At 36.1% G+C, this 18,850-nt stretch overlaps 1 long non-coding RNA gene across 1 annotated transcript in view; it reads left to right on the top strand.

Moving 5' to 3' along the window:
- The window catches only part of LOC307187107, a 97,117-nt gene extending 91,009 nt beyond the window's left edge, over positions 1–6,108 (top strand). The window contains exon 5 of the long non-coding RNA XR_013828531.1: positions 5,470–6,108. This is a non-coding gene — a long non-coding RNA (uncharacterized lncRNA). The remainder of the gene's footprint in view (positions 1–5,469) is intronic.
- Positions 6,109–18,850: the final 12,742 nt, after the last annotated feature.

The following is an 18,850-nucleotide window of genomic DNA, read 5'->3' as shown; positions in this document are numbered from 1 at the left end:
GGTACAGGGACACTGGCCTTCTTCTGTTTCTCAAATCTGTGAAGTGTAAGAAAGCCTTGATAATATAAATAAAGCACTTGATAAAATTATTTTAGCAAATATTTATTACTTATATACAAAAAACTTAGTATTCATTATGTGTGTAAGACATCACACCAGGCTCTTTGTGTATTACAAATATGATTTTAAGATAAATTATCCCTGCTAGAACCCTACACTTAGATGAGGGCAACAACTTTTCTCTGTGGTGGAATTTAATGCCATACTCAATAACTCATAAATATGAAACATTGAGTATGAATTTTAAATAAATACTCCTAGATTAGAGTGGTTTATTGTGGGTTTTGCTCAAAGCAGAACGCAAGACAAAGACTTCTCTGTGAGTAATGTATTTGGGAATGTGATACCAGAAAGCAAGAGAGAGATGTAGAAGTGAAACAGGGAAGGAAGAGGAGCTCTGCAAAGATCCTCCCCTACAAGCCACAGGATTCTCAAATCCATGAGATGACCACCTAATGAGAAAATACCACAACTACAGGGCAATTTGCACTAATTATTAGTACATTTTAAAACTGTTTCTTTAGAGCAATGGCAAAATACTTTTCAGCACAAGAAACAACAACAAAAAATAAACTCTCACAAAGTCATATCCATAAATGTGGAGATTTAAAAGTAAATCTAAATATAGATGCAGACATGAATGTGAAATCCATATGTGCAAGTATTATAGATGGAAAAATATAGTTCTTAGTTCATTGATAATTAATTCAAAAAAATTTATTGAACATCCACTATGTATTTAAACAATCTCAGAATTCTAAGAAGCTGGTTAATTTGCCCCTTAATTCATATATTTATATTTAAAATTACATATTCATTGGAATCTTTTTTTATTTGTACTCTATCAGTTATTATTAAAGTAGTAGAGTCAGGATTGTGCCTTTTACATTTAAAAAATCCTTGAATTTAACCTTGCAAATTGACAGATCTCTCTGGGACGCATCTGGAAATACCAATTTTCTTTTTTTAAGCATTTATCTTTTCAGTGATAACTGTTATGCTGTGATTCATTCGTGACAAACAGAGCTCTTGGGTGAAACATGTTTGTTTTGCATGTCACCCTGGTAATATCTCACAGAGGAAGGTTTGACAGGTTATGTACAGTGTTCTTGTTGATTTATTTTGAATTATTTCATGTGCTTTTTACATTATAACAATCACTATTTTAAAAAGAGAACTTCCTTAAAGATATGATTATCTTTTTAGCACTAAAGGTTGAAGGCTACATATATTTAAGTTTTGTATGACATTATAGTGCCACATGAGTTCAAGGTGTTTGATTAAAAGAATGAATTATAACTTGCCCAGTTTCACAGTTAGTGAAAAATTTCACTGTCTATATGTTGTTTACATCAATATAAATATAGACCCTGTGTATTTAAAAGAATGATATATTCAGGGAAAAATTCTCCTAGTTATTTCAAATAAAGAAAATATTTAATTTTAAATTTTCAAAAGTATTTCCTACATACTTAATTAGCAATAAATATTTGTCATAGTTTCATAGGTTTTATGATTTCAGTATTTGAGAGTTTATTATCAGTATAGTAGATAATAAGAACCACTTGTTATCACTTTCCATGTGCAGTGTAGATGCTTTACAACTTATGAAATGTGTGACTTTTTGAAAAGTACTCAAACTCCATATATCTGTCTCTTTTCTTATATCATGGTGACAATAATTGTTTTATGTCAAAATTATAAGAAATAATATATATAATTTATCAGACTACCCTCTAAGAATTTCTCAGTAAAGGAATACTACTATGTTTGTATGTTGGAGGTCGCACTTTGGCTCATACTTTACTTCCATTGTCACTACTACTTAAAACACAGATGCTTTTACTTTAGATTCTCAAAAAAGCCAATAATTTTTCACTTTCTGATTTTTATTCCACTTTTACTTTCTTTAAAAATTACAACCTTCCCTAAAAAGCAGTGTCTCATTTTAAATGTCTTTTAATGATAAAACACCATGTCATACTAAATCAGTGGTACTAAATTCAGGGTAAGCTTTTTTCATTGTTGTCAACTTGGTGAAAAGATTTTTGGCTTATATGTCTCTTTCGGAATTAATGCTGAAAACCCTCTGGACTCACCATTTCAGCTATATTTTTGACTTTGTGCCTAAGTTCTGGACATTTCTGATTCTTGTTTGAATGGAATATATCCCTTGCCTCTTACCTGTAATCATGTCAAACAATCAATTGGTCTTCCTGAATGATTATGATATCCTTTACAATTTGCATCCCTTGATCCTCCATCTTGTGTAAACAATCACCTTACTTCATGGAATTTTGGAATAATATATTTCTTATCTCAGGTTACTCAATAACAAATATATTTTAAAGTAGAAATAAGAATGAAGGGAATAATGTATATGTATTAAAAGAATGAATTTTATATATATATATATATATATATATATATATATATATATATATATATAGGCTAGGAAGACGGAAATGATAAAGGAGAAGGAGGTGACGAAAAAGAGAAAGAGATATCATAGCTAGCTAATCACCAAATACGTGTTATAAAAATTAGCAACAAATTTGATCACTTGGAACATATTAGAATGTTAGATTACTACCTTAAATTTATAAAAACTCTTTGAATTATAGCTAAACTACAAAAAAAGTTAAAAATAAAGTGTTTGCCTATACATTTAGAATGGATAAACAACAAGGTCCTACTGTATAGCACAAGGAACTATATTCAATATCCTGTGATAAGCCAGAATGGAAAAGAATATAAAAAAAGAATGTATATATATTTTTATAATTGAGTCACGTTGCTGTACAGCAGAGATTGACACAACATCATAAATCAACTATACTTCAATAAAAAAAATAAGGTGTTTGCTTCTGAGAAAACACAGTATTACTTCCAAAATAAATAGAGGTGTCTTAAGGCTCTATGCTTAATATAATAATTTTTTCATGATATTGACAGCATGGAAACTTATAGTATAATTATTTTTTGTAAATTTCAAGTTGAAAAGATCATTTTTCAACTAAGCTGGGAACCTAACAAATTGCCTTATACAGTTCCTTGAGGAAGCTCAGAATGGTAGGACATGCCTAGGTAGGAGTAGCCAAGTTACAGTGCTACTTGATTACTCCAAGTGCAAGTCTCTTTAACGTTTATAGTTTCTGCCAGGAAATGAAGTAATCTTCATTTTTATTACTGTACTTAAACATAGACTTTCCGGTAATTAAACCTTACAGATGTTTAAAAGGACACTCTGTGGCCCAGTGTCACTACCTTAATTTTTTATAAGTCTTCCTGAAATTCTTTTGAACACTTTGCTAAAGAAAAGTGGGTTTCCCCTTCTAATGTTTCCAGTATTTGATACTGAAGAGTATTAAATTTCCTCTGTTGGAGCATTTTTTGTATGTTCAAACTTTTAATTATGTATTGTGGGACTACATTTTAAAATAGTGTTAACTGGAATAAAAGATGCACTCCTTCACTCTTTTTTTTTTTTTTTTTTTGCGGTACGCGGGCCTCTCACTGTTGTGGCCTCTCCCGTTGCGGAGCACAGGCTCCGGACGCGCAGGCTCAGTGGCCATGGCTCACGGGCCTAGCCGCTCCATGGCATGTGGGATCTTCCTGGACCGGGGCACGAACCCATATCCCCTGCATCGGCAGGCAGACTCTCAACCACTGCGCCACCAGGGAAGCCCCACTCCTTCACTCTTAAACTCCTTAAACTTGAAAGTACTCTTAAATTACTGAAGGTGACTGATCTATAAATACATGAAACAGTAATAATAATTATAATAAATTATTCTATAAATTATTATTACTACCAGTCATGGTGGTATTTGAAGAAAGTATTTTGGGGGACGACTGGGGCAGGCTGGGCCGTGCGGTCAGGGGACCTAGGGACTCACGGCCGTGAGAGTTGAAATCCTTGCTGAGGCGACCTTCAAGATGGTGTAGGAGTAAGACGTGGAGATCACCTTGCTCCAACAAATACATCAAAAATACATCTCCATGTGAAACAACTCCTACAGAACACCCACTGAACGCTGGCAGAAGACCTCAGACTTCCCAAAAGGCAAGAAACTCCGCACGTACCTGGATAGGGCAAAAGAAAAAAGAAAAAGCAGAGACAAAAGGGCCTAGACCTGCACCTCTGGGAGGGAGCTGTGAAGGAGGAAAAGTTTGCACACACTAGGAGGCCCTTTGCAGGCGGAGACTGCGGGTGGCGGAGGGGGTAAACTTAGGAGCCACGGAGGAGAGCGCAGCAAAAGGGGTGCAGAGGCAAAGGGGAGAGATTCCCGCACAGAGGATCAGTGCCGACCAGCACTCACCAGCCGGAGAGGCTTGTCTGCTCACACGCTGGGGTGGGCGGGGGCTGGGAGCTGAGGCTCGGGCTTCGGAGGTCGGATCCCAGGGAGAAGACTAGGGTTGGTTGTGTGAAGACAGCGTGAGGGGGCTAGTGTGCCGCAGCTAGCCAGGAGGGAGTCCGGGAAAAAGTCTGGACCTGCCGAAGGAGGCAAGAGACAATTGTTTCGGGGTACACGAGGAGATCCTTCCCTGTCTGCCCACAGAAGGCAGAACACGGCCTAAGAGATGGGCATGAAATGCTAACGCTACTACTGCAGCCACCAGGAATCCCTGGTGCCAGTGCAGCTCATTACACACACACACACACACACACACACACAGACACACACACACACACAGACACACACACACACACACACACACACACACACACACACCACCCCAGGAGCCTGTGCAGCCTGCCACTGCCAGGGTCCCGTGATCCAGGGACAACTTCCCTGGGAGAACACACGGCATGCCTCAGGCTGCTGCAATGTCATGGCAGCCTCTGCCACTGCAGGGTTTTGCAGCATTCCAATTATGACTATTGTACCCCTCCATCCCCCCCGGCCTGAGTGAGCCAGCACGACTTAATCAGCTGCTGCTTTAACCCCCTCCTGTCTGGGCAGGGAACAGGTGCCTGAGGGCTACCTATGTGCAGAGGCGGGGCCAAATCCAAAGCTGAACCCCAGGAGCTGTGGGAACAAAGAAGAGAAGGGGAAATTTCTTGGTGCAGCCTCAGGACCAGCGGATTAAATCCCCACCGTCAACTTGATGTACCCTGCATCTCTGGAATACCTGAATAGGCAATGAATCATCCCAAAATTGAGGTGGTGGACTTTCGGAGCAACTGTGGACTTGGGGTTTCCTGTCTGCAGCTGATTTGTTTCTGATGTTAGTTTAGTTTCTGGCACTTGTTATCATTGGTGGATTTTTTTTACTGGTTTGGTTGCTCTCTTCTTTCTTTTATTATTATAATTTTTTATGTTAATAATATTTTTTAATTTTTATTTATTATTTTTAATTTTTATTTATTTTTCTTTCTTTTTTTTCTCCCTTTCTTCTGTGCAGTGTGGCTGACAGGGTCTTGGTGCTCTGGCCTGCTGTCAGGCCTGAGCTTCTGAGGGGGGAGAGCTGAGTTCAGAACACTGGACCACCAGAGACCTCCCAGCCCCACATAACGTCAATTGGCGAGAGTTTTCCCAGAGATCTCCAACTCAATGCTAAGACCCAGTTCCACCCAACAGTCAGCAAGCTCCAGTGCTTGATGCCCCATGACAAACAACTAGCAAGACAGGAACACAACCCGAGAGGCTGCCTAAAATCATACTAAGTTCACAACACCCCAGAACACACCACCGGACATGGCCCTGCCCACCAGAAAGACAAGATCCAGCCCCACCCAACAGAACACAGGCACCAGTACCCTCCACCAGGAAGCCTACACAAGCCATTGAACCAACCTCAATCACTGCGGGCAGACACAAAAACAACGGGAACTGCCAACCTGCAGCCTGTGAAAATGAGACCCCAGACACAGTAAGTTAAGCACAATGAGAAGATAGGAAAACACACAGCAGATGAAGGATCAAGGTAAAAACCCACTAGACCAAACAAATGAAGAGGAAATAGGCAGTCTATCTGAAAATGAATTCAGAGTAATGAGAGTAAAAATGATCCAAAATCTTGGAAACAGAATGGAGAAAACACAAGAACTGTTTAACAAGGACCAGGAAGAACTAAAGAGCAAACAAACTGATGAAAAACACAAAAAATGAAATTAAAATTTCTCTAGAAGGAATCAGTAGCAGAATAACTGAGGCAGAAGAACGAATAAGTGACCTGGAAGATAAAATAGTGGAAATAACTACTGCAGAGCAGAATAAACAAAATAGAATGAAAAGAATTGAGGACAGTCTTAGAGACCTCAGGGACAACATTAAATGCACCAGCATTGGAATTACAGGGGTCCCAGAAGAAGAAGACAAAAACAACGGGTCTGAGAAAATATTGGAAAAGATTAAGATGAAAACTTCCCTAACATGGGAAAGGAAATAGTCAATCAAGTCCAGGAAGTGCAGAGAATCTCATACAGAATAAATCCAAGGAGAAACATGCCAAGACGCATATTAATCAAACTATCAACAGTTAAATACAAAGAAACAATATTAAAAGCAGCAAGGGAAAAGCAACAAATAACCTACAAGGGAATCCCCATAAGGTTAAGAGCTGATCCTTCAGCAGAAACTCTGCAAGCCAGAAGGGAGAGGCCGAACATATTTAAAGTGATGAAAGGGAAAAACCTACAACCAAGATTACTCTATCCAGCAAGGATCTCATTCAAGTTCAACAGAGGAATTAAAACCTTTACAAACAAGCAAAAATTAAGAAAATTCAGCACCACCGAACCAGCTTTACAACAAATGCTAAAAGAATTTCTCTAGGAGAGAAACACAAGAGAAGGAAAAGACCTACAAAAACAAACCCAAAACTATTAAGAAAATGGTAATAGGAACATATATATCGTTAATTACCTTAAATGTAAATGGATGAAATGCTCCCACCAAGAGACATAGACTGGCTGAATGGATACAAAAACAACACCCGTATATATGCTGTCTACAAAAGACCCACTTCAGGCCTAGGAACACATACTGAAAGCGAAGGGATAGAAAACAATATTCCATGCAAATGGCAATCAAAAGAAATCTGGAGTACCAATTCTCATATCAGACAAAATAGACTTTAAAATAAAGACTATTACAAGAGTCAAGGAAGGACACTACATAATGATCAAGGGATCAATCCAAGAAGAAGATAAAACAATTGTAAATATTTATGCACCCGACATAGGAGCACCTCAATACATAAGGTAAATACTGATAGCCATAAAAGGGGATATCAACAGTAACACAATAATAGTAGGGGACTTTAACATACCACTTTCACCAATGGCCAGATCATCCAAAATGAAAATAAATAAGGAAACAAAAACTTTAAATGACACATTAAAAAAGATGGACTTGGGCTTCCCTGGTGGCGCAGTGGTTGAGAGTTCGCCTGCCGATGCAGGGGACAGGGGTTCGTGCCCTGGTCCGGGAAGATCCCACATGCCGCGGAGCGGCTGGGCCCGTGAGCCATGGCCGCTGAGCCTGCGCGTCCAGAGCCTGTGCTCCGCAACGGGAGAGGCCACAACAGTGAGAGGCCCGCGTACTGCCAAAAAAAAAAAAAAAAAGATGGACTTAATTGATATTTATAGGACATTCCATTGAAAATAAACACAATACACTTTCTTCTCAAGTGCTCATGGAACATTCTCCAGGATAGATCATATCTTGGGTCACAAATCAAGCCTTGGTAAATTTAAGAAAATTGAAATCGTATCAAGTATCTTTTCCAACCACATGCTATGAGACTAAATATCAGTAACAGGAAAAAATCTGTAAAAAATACAAACACATGGAGCCTAAACAGTACACTACTAAATAACCAAGAGATCACTGAAGAAATCAAAGTAGAAATCAAAAAATATCTAGAAACAAATGACAGTGAAAACACGACCACCCAAAACCTATGGGATGCAGCAAAAGCAGTTCTAAGAGGGGAGTTTATAGCAATACAATCCTACCTCAAGAAACAAGAAACAACAACAACAAAAAAAAACTCAAATAAAGAACCTAACTTTACACCTAAAGCAATTAGAGAAGGAAGAACAAAAAAACCCCAAAGTTAGCAGAAGGAAAGAAACGATAAAGATCAGATCAGAAATAAATGAAAAACAAATGAAGGAAACAATGGCAAAGATCAATAAAACTAAAACCTGGTTCTTTGAGAAGAGCAACAAAATTGATAAACCGTTAGCCAAACTCATCAAGAAAAAAAGGGAGAAGACTCAAATCAACAGAATTAGAAATGAAAAAGGAGAAGTAACCACCGACACTGCAGAAATACAAAGGATCATGAGAGATTACTACAAGCAACTCTATGCCAATAAAATGGACAGCCTGGAAGAAATGAACAAATCCTTGGAAAAGCAGAACCTTCCAATACTGAACCAGGAAGAAATAGAAAATATGAACAGACCAATCAGAAGCACTGAAATTGAAACTGTGATTAAAACTCTTCCAACAAACAAAAACCCAGGACCAGATGGCTTCACGGGCACATTCTATCAAACGTTTAGAGAGGAGCTAACACCTAACCTCAAACTCTTCCAAAATATAACAGAGGGAGGAACACTCCCCAACTCATTCTACGAGGCCACCATCACCCTGATACCAAAACCAGACAAAGATGTCACAAAGAAAGAAGAACTACAGGCCAATATCACTGATGAACATAGATTCAAAAATCCTCAAGAAAATACTAGCAAATAGAATCCAACAGCACACTAAAAGGATCATACACCATGATCAAGTGGGGTTTATTCCAGGAATGAAAGGATTCTTTAATATATGCAAATCAATCAATGTGATACACCATATTAACATGTTGAAGGTAAAAACCATATGACAATCTCAATAGATGCAGAAAAAGCTTTCGGCAAAATTCAACACCCATTTATGGTAAACCTTTCTGGAAACTAGGCATAGAGGTAACCTACCTCAACATAATAAAGACCATATATGACAAACCAACAGCCAACATCATTCTCAATGGTGAAAAGCTGAAACCATTTGCCCTAAGATCAGGAACAAGACAAGGTTGCCCACTCTCACCACTGTCATTCAACATAGTTTTGGAAGTTTTAGCCATGGCAATCAGAGAAGAAAAAGAAATAGGAGAAATCCAAAGCAGAAAAGAAGAAGTAAAACTGTCACTGTTTGCAGATAACATGAAACGATACATATAGAATCCTAAAGGTGCTACCAGAAAACTACTAGAACTAATCAATGAATTTGGTAAAGTAGCAGAGTACAAAATTAATGCACAGAAATCTCTTGCATTCCTATACACTAGCGACAAAAAATCTTAAAGAGAAATTAAGGAAACTGCCATTTACCATTGTAACAAAATGAATAAAATACCTAGGAATAAACCTACCTAAGGAGACAAAAGACCTGTATGCAGAAAATTATAAGACACTGATGAAAGAAATTAAAGGTGATACAAACAGATGGAGAGATATACCATGTTCTGAGATTGGAAGAATCAACATTGTGAAAATGACTGTACTACCCAAAGCAATCTACAGATTCAATGCAATCCCTGTCAAACTACCAGTTGTATTGTCCACAGAGCTAGAACAAAAAATTTCACAATTTGTATGGAAACACAAAAGACCCAAAATAGCCAAAGCAATCTTGAGAAAGAAAAACGGAGCTGGAGGAATCAGGCTCCCTGACTTCAGACTATACTACAAAGCTAAAATAATGGATCTGTAGATTGTTTTAGGTAGTATAGTCATTTTCACAATGTTCATTCTTCCAATCCAAAAACATGGTATATCTCTCCATCAGTTTGTATCATCTTTAATTTCTAAGAATGTCAATTTTTTAATAAAGTCACTTCTACATGTAGATGGAAAGTTATATGGAGAGTTAGGATATTGGGAAAGTCACTTTCTCATTTATAATTTCTGTGGTAGGCAGCTTCTGAAATGGCTCCCAGTGGTCCCCACCCCCTATTTGTATCCTTGTGTAATACTCTCCATTTGAATACAAGCAGGGACTAGAGACTTGCTTCTAATAAATATAAAATGGGAAAAGTTATGTTACTATATGTTACTTCCAATATTAAGTTGCAAAAGATTGTGATTTCCGTCTTGCTCTCTCTTACTTATCTTCTCATTTGCTCAGTCTCATGAAGCTAGTGGCCCTGTTTTGAGTCTCCTAAGATGCCCACATAGCAAGGAGCAAAGCGAAAATTCTGTCCAATAATGTGCAAAGAACTGAATCCTCCAGACAGCCACATGAGTGAGCTTGGAAGGGCTCTTTTACCAGTAGAGTCTTGAGACAACTGCTGGTCACCTGGCACCTGGAAGGCAGCCTTGTAAGTGACCAGAATCAGAAGACCCAGCTTAACAGCACCTAGCTTCCTGACCCACAGAAACTGAGATAATAAATATTGTTCCTGCTATCCACAAATTTTGGGTATAATTTGTTATACAGCAATTGATGATTAACACAATATTATATACATTGTTCTGAATTCTTGTAATGACAGATTCAACAGTTAAGAGTTCCCAACATCTACACATATAATGAAACTAATTCGGGCAAATAGATATACTTAGTTGCTTATAACCTGTAATTTATAGGGAGTGAAGAAAGAAAGGAATTAAGAAAAATGTGAAGTAGATGTACATTTCCTACCAAATTAATAGAATAAGAAATTTTCAATTATTTATAACTGTTCATCAGAATTATATGTGTACTACACTGACATTTATAAGGGAATCAATGAAAGATTAAGAATAATATATATGGTGGGGCAATTTGTCATTCTAGATTGATTGCTTTAATGTCATCATTATCACCTAGTTCTAATCACTAGTCTGCTAATAACTAGCTGGGGCTTTATGTCGTGAGTCTCTGTATCACTGATGAAGATGCTGGATGAAATGGTCTTTAAGATATAAAACAACTATAAAATTCTATGATTATGCATTCTGAGGTAGAAATTATCATTGGAGATACACACCAATTATAGATTAGGGCAAAATTAAAAGACATCAAAATGAAAAAATTCGACTTTCAGAGACACCTTAAGCAGCTTTTATATAAAATATTTTGTAATTTAAAATCAGATTAATAAAATAATACTATTTTGACTGATTACACTATTGCAAGCTCTGCTAATTTATATATGTACTTTGTTATTCACAGTTATAAATTAAAAATATTAAGTGTCAAGCTTTTGAGCACACATTTACAAAAGAATGGAGATAAGGTTTGAATGTCCATTCCCAAAAGATTACCATTGTAATCACAATGGTATTGAATATGTATATATAATGTTAAATTTTTTATTTTGGTTTAATTTATTTAAAAAATTAGTTTTGTGGGCTTCCCTGGTGGAGCAGTGGTTGAGAGTCTGCCTGCCAATGCAGGGGACACGGGTTCGTGCCCCGGTCCGAGGGGATCCCACGTGCCGCGGAGCGGCTGGGCCCGTGAGCCATGGCTACTGGGCCTGCACGTCCGGAGCCTGTGCTCTGCAGCAGGAGAGGCCACAACGGTGAGAGGCCCGCGTACCATCAAAAAAAAAAAAAAAAAAAAATTAGTTTTGTTAGGTAATGACATAATTTTTAAAAGCTTAACTAATTATATTAAAATTAGTTAGGAACAACCAGAAATATCTTCTCCAAATAAAGCCTAAATAAAATAGTTTCATAATTACAAAAAATAGAAGTTAGTGTTTACACAAAAATTAACACACAGATTTAATAAAGATATACAGATAACTTGTGAGGCAGTTGCCAGAATATGTATTTCTTACTAATAGGTAAAAGTAAAATTGGATCATCTCTAATAGTGGGAATAATTACTGCTATTTTTCTCTAGTAATAGTGAAGCATCATTGCCTGTCCTCTAAACGTACAAATTCAATTAAGGTTGTGTTTAATTTAAATATTGAAGTGTTTTTTTTAATTAATTAATTTATTTTTATTTTTGTCTGGCTTGGGTCTTTGTTGCTGCACGCGGGCTTTGCTCTAGTTGCGGTGAGCGGGGGCTACTCTTCGTTGCGGTGCGCAGGCTTCTCATTGCGGTGGCTTCTCTTGTTGTGGAGCACGGGCTCTAGGTGCGTGGGCTTCAGTAGTTGTGGCACTCAGGCTCAGTAGTTGCGGCACACGGGCTTAGTTGCTCTGCGGCACGTGGGATCTTCCCCGAGCAGGGCTCAAACCCATGTCTCCTTCATTGGCAGACAGATTCTTAACCACTGCGTCACCAGGGAAGCCCAGAAGTTTTTTTTTAAAACCAAATAAATCCAGTGTATTTTAAAGAACAATTTATGTGCTGGGTAATAAGCATGACACACTGGCTCCTCAGGTGAAGCAAAAAGATAAAGATGGCCATATTTAATTTTTTAAGAGATGTGACATATAACATAATAACTGACCTTAAATAGAAAACCTCTGTGATTATATAAATCAAAGAGCTTTTAAGATATGAAATAAAACTTCTGGGTAATGAATATTCTGAGAGTTATATGCTGAAGTGGAAAAAACAAAGCTGACAGGCAATGAGAAGAAGCAAAGGGCATATAGTGTACATCCTAATGTTTATTTCAAGAGGCAGTATGATGTAACAGAACGCCCTCTCTTTCAATGAACTAAAGGGACTTTCACTTACTATTTTACCATTTCCAAGTATTATTTCATAAATGGAAGTACGTTTTCAAAGTATAATTCCATCATACTGACATGTTTGAAAAACCAAGAAAGACTCAAGTACCTAAAGTCATATATTCAATCATACTCTTTCAAGAAGCAATAAAATAGATATTACATAAATGCTTTTTGTGTGTTTTACACTGTACCATTTACTAGCAATTAAAATGACTTCCAATATCTCACTTAAGGGTAAATGGGGAGCATGTGTGTAGTTAATTGAACCAGCACAAATCTCAATTGGTCTAATCAGTTATCATCATTTTAATCTGATTTTTTGATAGAAGGATGGAGAGACAGTTGTAGCATAAACTGTGGACCCAGAGGTCATTTCACTGATTTAAAAAGCAAAGACAGTACTGAGAGAGGTCATACATTTGAAGAAATTAAGCATAAAATTATAATTATATAAAAACTAGAGCATCTACTATCTTTGAAATGTTAAAATATATAATTAAATCATTGGGGTTCTTGGTGGTGGCATTCTCTTATTGCTGACATTTTCCATAATTAACTAAATATATACAAGGAAGTAAACAACTAGGCCAAATTTTCCTAAAGACCAATATTTCAATTTTTCTATTCTTTCATTTTCATTTTCTATTCTTTCATTTTTAATTTTCAATATTATTTGCTTAAAGTTTTTAATTAAACATATTTCCTCAGATCTTTTTAAGATATCAAATGCATATTTCCAAGAATTTTAGACTGCCTTTATTATAATTTTTCCATAATTCACTGTTACTCTGTCCAATAATTCAATGATAAATCTTGCCACTTTCATTATTAATGAATGTGTCTACGTATGTTATCAAATATTAAAATTATTTATTTAAGGTTATGCCTTAATAGCTCTAAATCGAGCCAGTTATTCTATTAGATTGCTAAATTAAGACAGGCAAGGAATATAACTTAGGAACTACAGTGGCTTTATATTTAGACTGACATTCTGTTTCATTCTTGATATAAACAGAATTTAATAGTTCAAATATTCTCCTTTCTAAATAGCAGACAATTTGATAATACTTTGTACTTTTAATACATACTCAATATCACTGAAGATTTTCTTTATCTGGTATATTACCCTTTTTTTGTTGTTCTTTGAAACAGGCATTGTTTCCAAATCCATATCCTTAGACATTTTGCAATGCAGTGCAGAAAAATGTTTTTAATTGAGGACAAAATTTATTTCTGAAAAATATGACCTGTAGGCTTTAATTTATCAGACAATTTATATTTAAGCATTTATCAGTTTTTATGACTACATATTTTACCAATTATTATCAGTGAAAATTTGACTGAACTTGGGTACCGGAAACTATAATCACTATGCAGGTATTAAGTTTCATGATGCCATTTGTGGTCTGTGATCAATTTGGTTAGTTTATTTATTCTTTAACTCATTTCATTTTTCAAGGGCATAGAGATACTCAGTGACCTACATAAATATTTTGTACTACTCAAAAATTATAACTGCCGTTCACATGTATATCTTCAAACATTATATACGCACTATTGAACTTATCTTCCATAATAGTTAAAACCCTATTTCTAGTAAAAGATCTTTGAATTAACCCTTTCCCTTGAGTTAAAAAAGTAAAGATTGGGCTTCCCTGGTGGCGCAGTGGTTGAGAGTCCACCTGCCAATGCAGGGTACATGGGTTCGTGCCCCAGTCCGGGAAGATCCCACATGCTGCAGAGCGGCTGGGCCCGTGAGCCATGGCTGCTGGGCTTGCGTGTCCGGAGCCTGTGCTCCGCCACGGGAGAGGCCACAACAGTGAGAGGCCCGCGTACCGCAAAAAAAAAAAAAAAAAAAAAACCCACAAAAAAGTAAAGATTTATGAGTAGCTAATAATTTTAATTTTGTTGAAAATAATAGTTTTATTAATTTATTGGTGACAGGTGCTATTTCAAAGAAAATGGTAATATTTATATTTCTTCTTGAAAGAAAATTCTTTGGTCTGTTTAATGTGCAATATTTGAACCTTCCTATACTTATTGTGATTATTTACAATTTTTCTAAGTAACTGTATTTTTTTAAATTACAAAATATACAGGGCTAAGTGAGGACTGAAAACAATATTTTTTCATATTGTATAAACAAATTTTGAGGGAATGTGGACCCCAATAGTTTTATATATTCTTTATAATATCAGTTTTAACTAGTTCAGCTATTTTTTTTTTTAATGACCAGCAATCTGCCTGTTGGTGGTTTTACACTTGAATAGCTACCTTGCCATCATTGTGTTATTTGTATGCTTTTACAGTCGTCAATTTTCACCTAGCAAGTTTATCTGTCTTTTATTAAAAATGAGAACTTGTGAATGGAAATCTCTCTAATATATACGCAATTCTTTACAAAAAATGAAGACAGTTTAAACTGTGGAACAGAATAGAAGACTGACAAAAATATCTTCTAAAGAAATGAAAATGTGGTGACTTTGAGGAAAATATTTAAAGACTAATATGTAGTCCTGCTAGTAAATAATTTGAACATCAGAATGTGTCTGAAAATACATTTTCCTTGTATTAGGCAGAATTTTAAGACAACCTTTGTTCAATTCTATACCCACCAAAATTCCAATGGAATTTTTAACAGAAATAGAAAAAAAATCCTAAAATTCACATGTAATCACAAAGGAACCTGAATAGCCAAAACAATCCTGAAAAAAAAAAGAACAAAGCTGGAAGCCTCACACTTCCTTATTTAAAAACATATTATAAAGCTACAGTAATGAAAACAGTATGATTATGGCATAAAGGCAGACATATAGTCACTGCAATAGAATAGAGAGCCCAGAAATGAACTTATGTATATATGATCACATGATCTTTGACAAGAGTGTCAAGGCTACATATAGGGGAAAGACTAGCCTGTTCAACAAATGGTGCTAGGAAAACTGGATTTCCACATGCAGAAGAATGAACTTAGATCTTTATTTTACACCATATACGAAAATCAACTCAAAATGAATTAAAGACCTAAATATAAGATCTGAAAATATATAACCCTAGGAGAAAGCATAGGGGAAAAGCTTCATAACATTGGTCTTTTCAATGATTTCTTGGATGTGACACCTAAGGCAAAGATAGCAAGAGCAAAACAGACAAGCGGGGCTGCATCAAACCAAAAAGTTTCTGAATAGCAAAGGAAACAACAGGATGAAAAGGTAACCAATGGAATGGGAGAAAATCAAACTATATATCTGATAAGTGTTTAACCTCCAAAATATATAAGGAACTTCTTTAACTCTATAGCAACAAAGCAAATAATTTGATTTAAAAAGTGCCAAATAATTTGGATATACATTATTCCAACGAAAACATACATATGGCCAACAAGTACATGAAAAGATGCTCAGCATCACTAATCAACAGGGAAATGCATATCAAAACCACAATGAGACATCACCTCACACCTCTTAAGATAGCTATTTTATCAAAAACAGAAGATAAATGTTCACAAGGATTTGAAGAACTGGAATCCTTGTATGCTGTTGGTGGGAATATAAAATGGTGCATCCACTAGGGAAAACACATGGAGTTTCCTCAAAAAATTAAAAATGAAACTACCATATAACCCAATAATCTCACATCTGTGTATATTCCAATAAATTTGAAATTAAGGTATCAAAGAATTATCTGCATCCCCATGTTCATTGCAGCATTATTCACAATAGCCAAGGTATGGGTACAACCTAAATATCCATCTATTAATGAATGGATTAAGAAGATATGGTAAATACCTACAATGGAATATTATTCAACTTTAAAAAAGAAGGAAATCCTGCAATATGCAACAGCATGGAGGAACTTGGAGGACTTTATGCTAACTGAAATAAACCAGTCACAGAAGGGCAAATCCTGCATGAATCCACTTTGGGGGTATCTAGAATAGTCAAATTCTTAGAAGCAGAGAGTAGAATGTTGGCTACCTGGGAAATGGGAAGTTGTTGTTCAAGGATATGGTTTCAGTTATGCAAGATGTATATGTTCTAGAGATCTGCTGTGAAACATTGTACCTATAGTTAAAAATACTGTATTGTGCACTTGAAAATTTGTTAAGACAGTAGATCTCATGTTTAGCGTACTTACCACAATTTAATAAAATGACCTTTGTAATCTTTGCCTCTGGTGTGACTCCTGTTATTATTTTATATGAAATGGCAAAAAGGGGATTTTGCAGATGTAGTTAAGTTTACTAATTTGTTGATCTTTAGGAAGAGACATTGACTGAATGGGCTTAATCTAATCTCATGCTTACAAAGCAGAGAGTTTTCTCAGCTGGTGGCAGAAGAGGAAGTCAGATTTGAAGCATGGAAAGATTCAGTCCACCATTACTGGCTGGAAGATGAAGGTGGCCATGTGACCAGGAATGCAGTTTGCCTATAAAATCTGAGAATGGTCTCTAACTGACAATCAGAAAGGAAACCAGTACCTCAGTCCTACATCCAAAAAGACCTCAATTCTTCTGACAGCCTGAATGAGCTTGGAAGTAGATGCCTTCAGATAGGAGTCCAATCAATAAACCCCTTGTTTAGGCTTTGTAAGACCCTTAGCTGAGAACCCAGCTGAATCTGACTAGTCTCATCTACAGAGTTTTCAAAAACTTTTATAGGCAGATCTATAAGCTTTGCTGACTACATGCTTACTTTGTTATTTTACTAGAGAGATTAAAAGGAAAAAAATAACACATAGTTCTTGAACCTAGACTGAACTAGCAGGGAAATTATAATAACACAGTATATCTAAGATATTCTCTCCTCATCCTACAGATTACCTTTCTCAACACTTGCATGCATGCACACACAGCACTCCAGTCTCCAGCAAAGGCTGCAAGATTGATTATCTTAAAAACTTGCTCTGATTGTATCATTATTCTGTGCATTTGATTATGTCATTAACTGTTCAGCAGTTACTTTCTGTTTTCTGCAAAATAAAGCTTTATTCTTTGGTTTGATAATTAATCAGTCAGATATATATCAGACTATCAAGCAAGTTGTTCTTGTTTCTTTGCCTGCCAATAATCTAGAAAACGGATGATATTTCTGTTCTATTAGGTCTCTTGTTTGTCCACCATACGCACTAAGGTAATATGCCTCTTGCCATAGAAATAATTTATTATGTATTATTTCTTCATTCGAATTATATTAGTAAATTAAACCTTTTATACTAGGATGGAAATAACAAGAAAAAGTAGATAGGATAAAGGAAGAAAAAGAACATATAAACACTTTCACTGAACAAGGAGTTTGTGACATGTTTCATTTGTTTTTCATAGCATGACCATTCAGTTCCTCATTTATTCCACAAATGTTGATTGACCCCTTTCTATATTCTAATAAGACACTTGGCCAGGCACATCCCTGAGTTTAAGTATAAGGCATTTCCTATTTACATTGTTATACTGGAACATGTTCAAAAAGTGATTTATTATCTTTACTGACATTAAATATGTTAAACACCTTCTCACCTCTGTGGCCAAAAATTTTGCCCATGTTTATAACCTTTCCAACTTTAGAGCCTGTTTATTTTAATTGCATGTTAAAGAAACAAAAAAAGCAAGAAGATTTTTTTGTCTCACATACTTGAATAATCAGGCAAGGATAAACTTGGATGCTAAAATGAGGTTGTCTGTTTTCTGCTTCTCCTTTTCTCTAGCTCTGGACTCCATTTCCCTTGACCTCTGCCCCTTTTTCATGCAGAGGTCTGGGTTTAAACAAATTTAGATGCAAATATTAAAGTTAAGATGCCAAAATAAGGCCAAACCAGATGGCAAATTAATCTATCCAGGAGTATATCTCTCTCCAGAAATCCCAGCAGTTCTTTCTTTCTCAGCATCAAAAATCATAGTGGGAGTCTAATTGACATCCTTGTGTTCATTTTTCCCTCTGTGAACAAATCACTTTGTCCGGAGGACTGGGACATCTGACTAGATCTAGCTCACTTGTTCTTTCTTGTCTCAGGTGAAGTCAATACATTAACTCTCACCAAGAAAGAGGTTTTATTACTAGAACAGAGAAAAATGGAAAACGTATATGGTTACAAATCTGCTACTTTCCACTGGAACTTACTATCATCCAATATACTGTATCTACTTTGGTTTGATGGTATTGGGGTTTG

This window comes from Stenella coeruleoalba (assembly GCF_951394435.1).
Source record: "Stenella coeruleoalba genome assembly, chromosome: 5".
NCBI lineage: Eukaryota > Metazoa > Chordata > Mammalia > Artiodactyla > Delphinidae > Stenella > Stenella coeruleoalba.
Note: the sequence above shows the minus strand (reverse complement) of the source record. Positions and strands in the feature narration are given on the sequence as shown.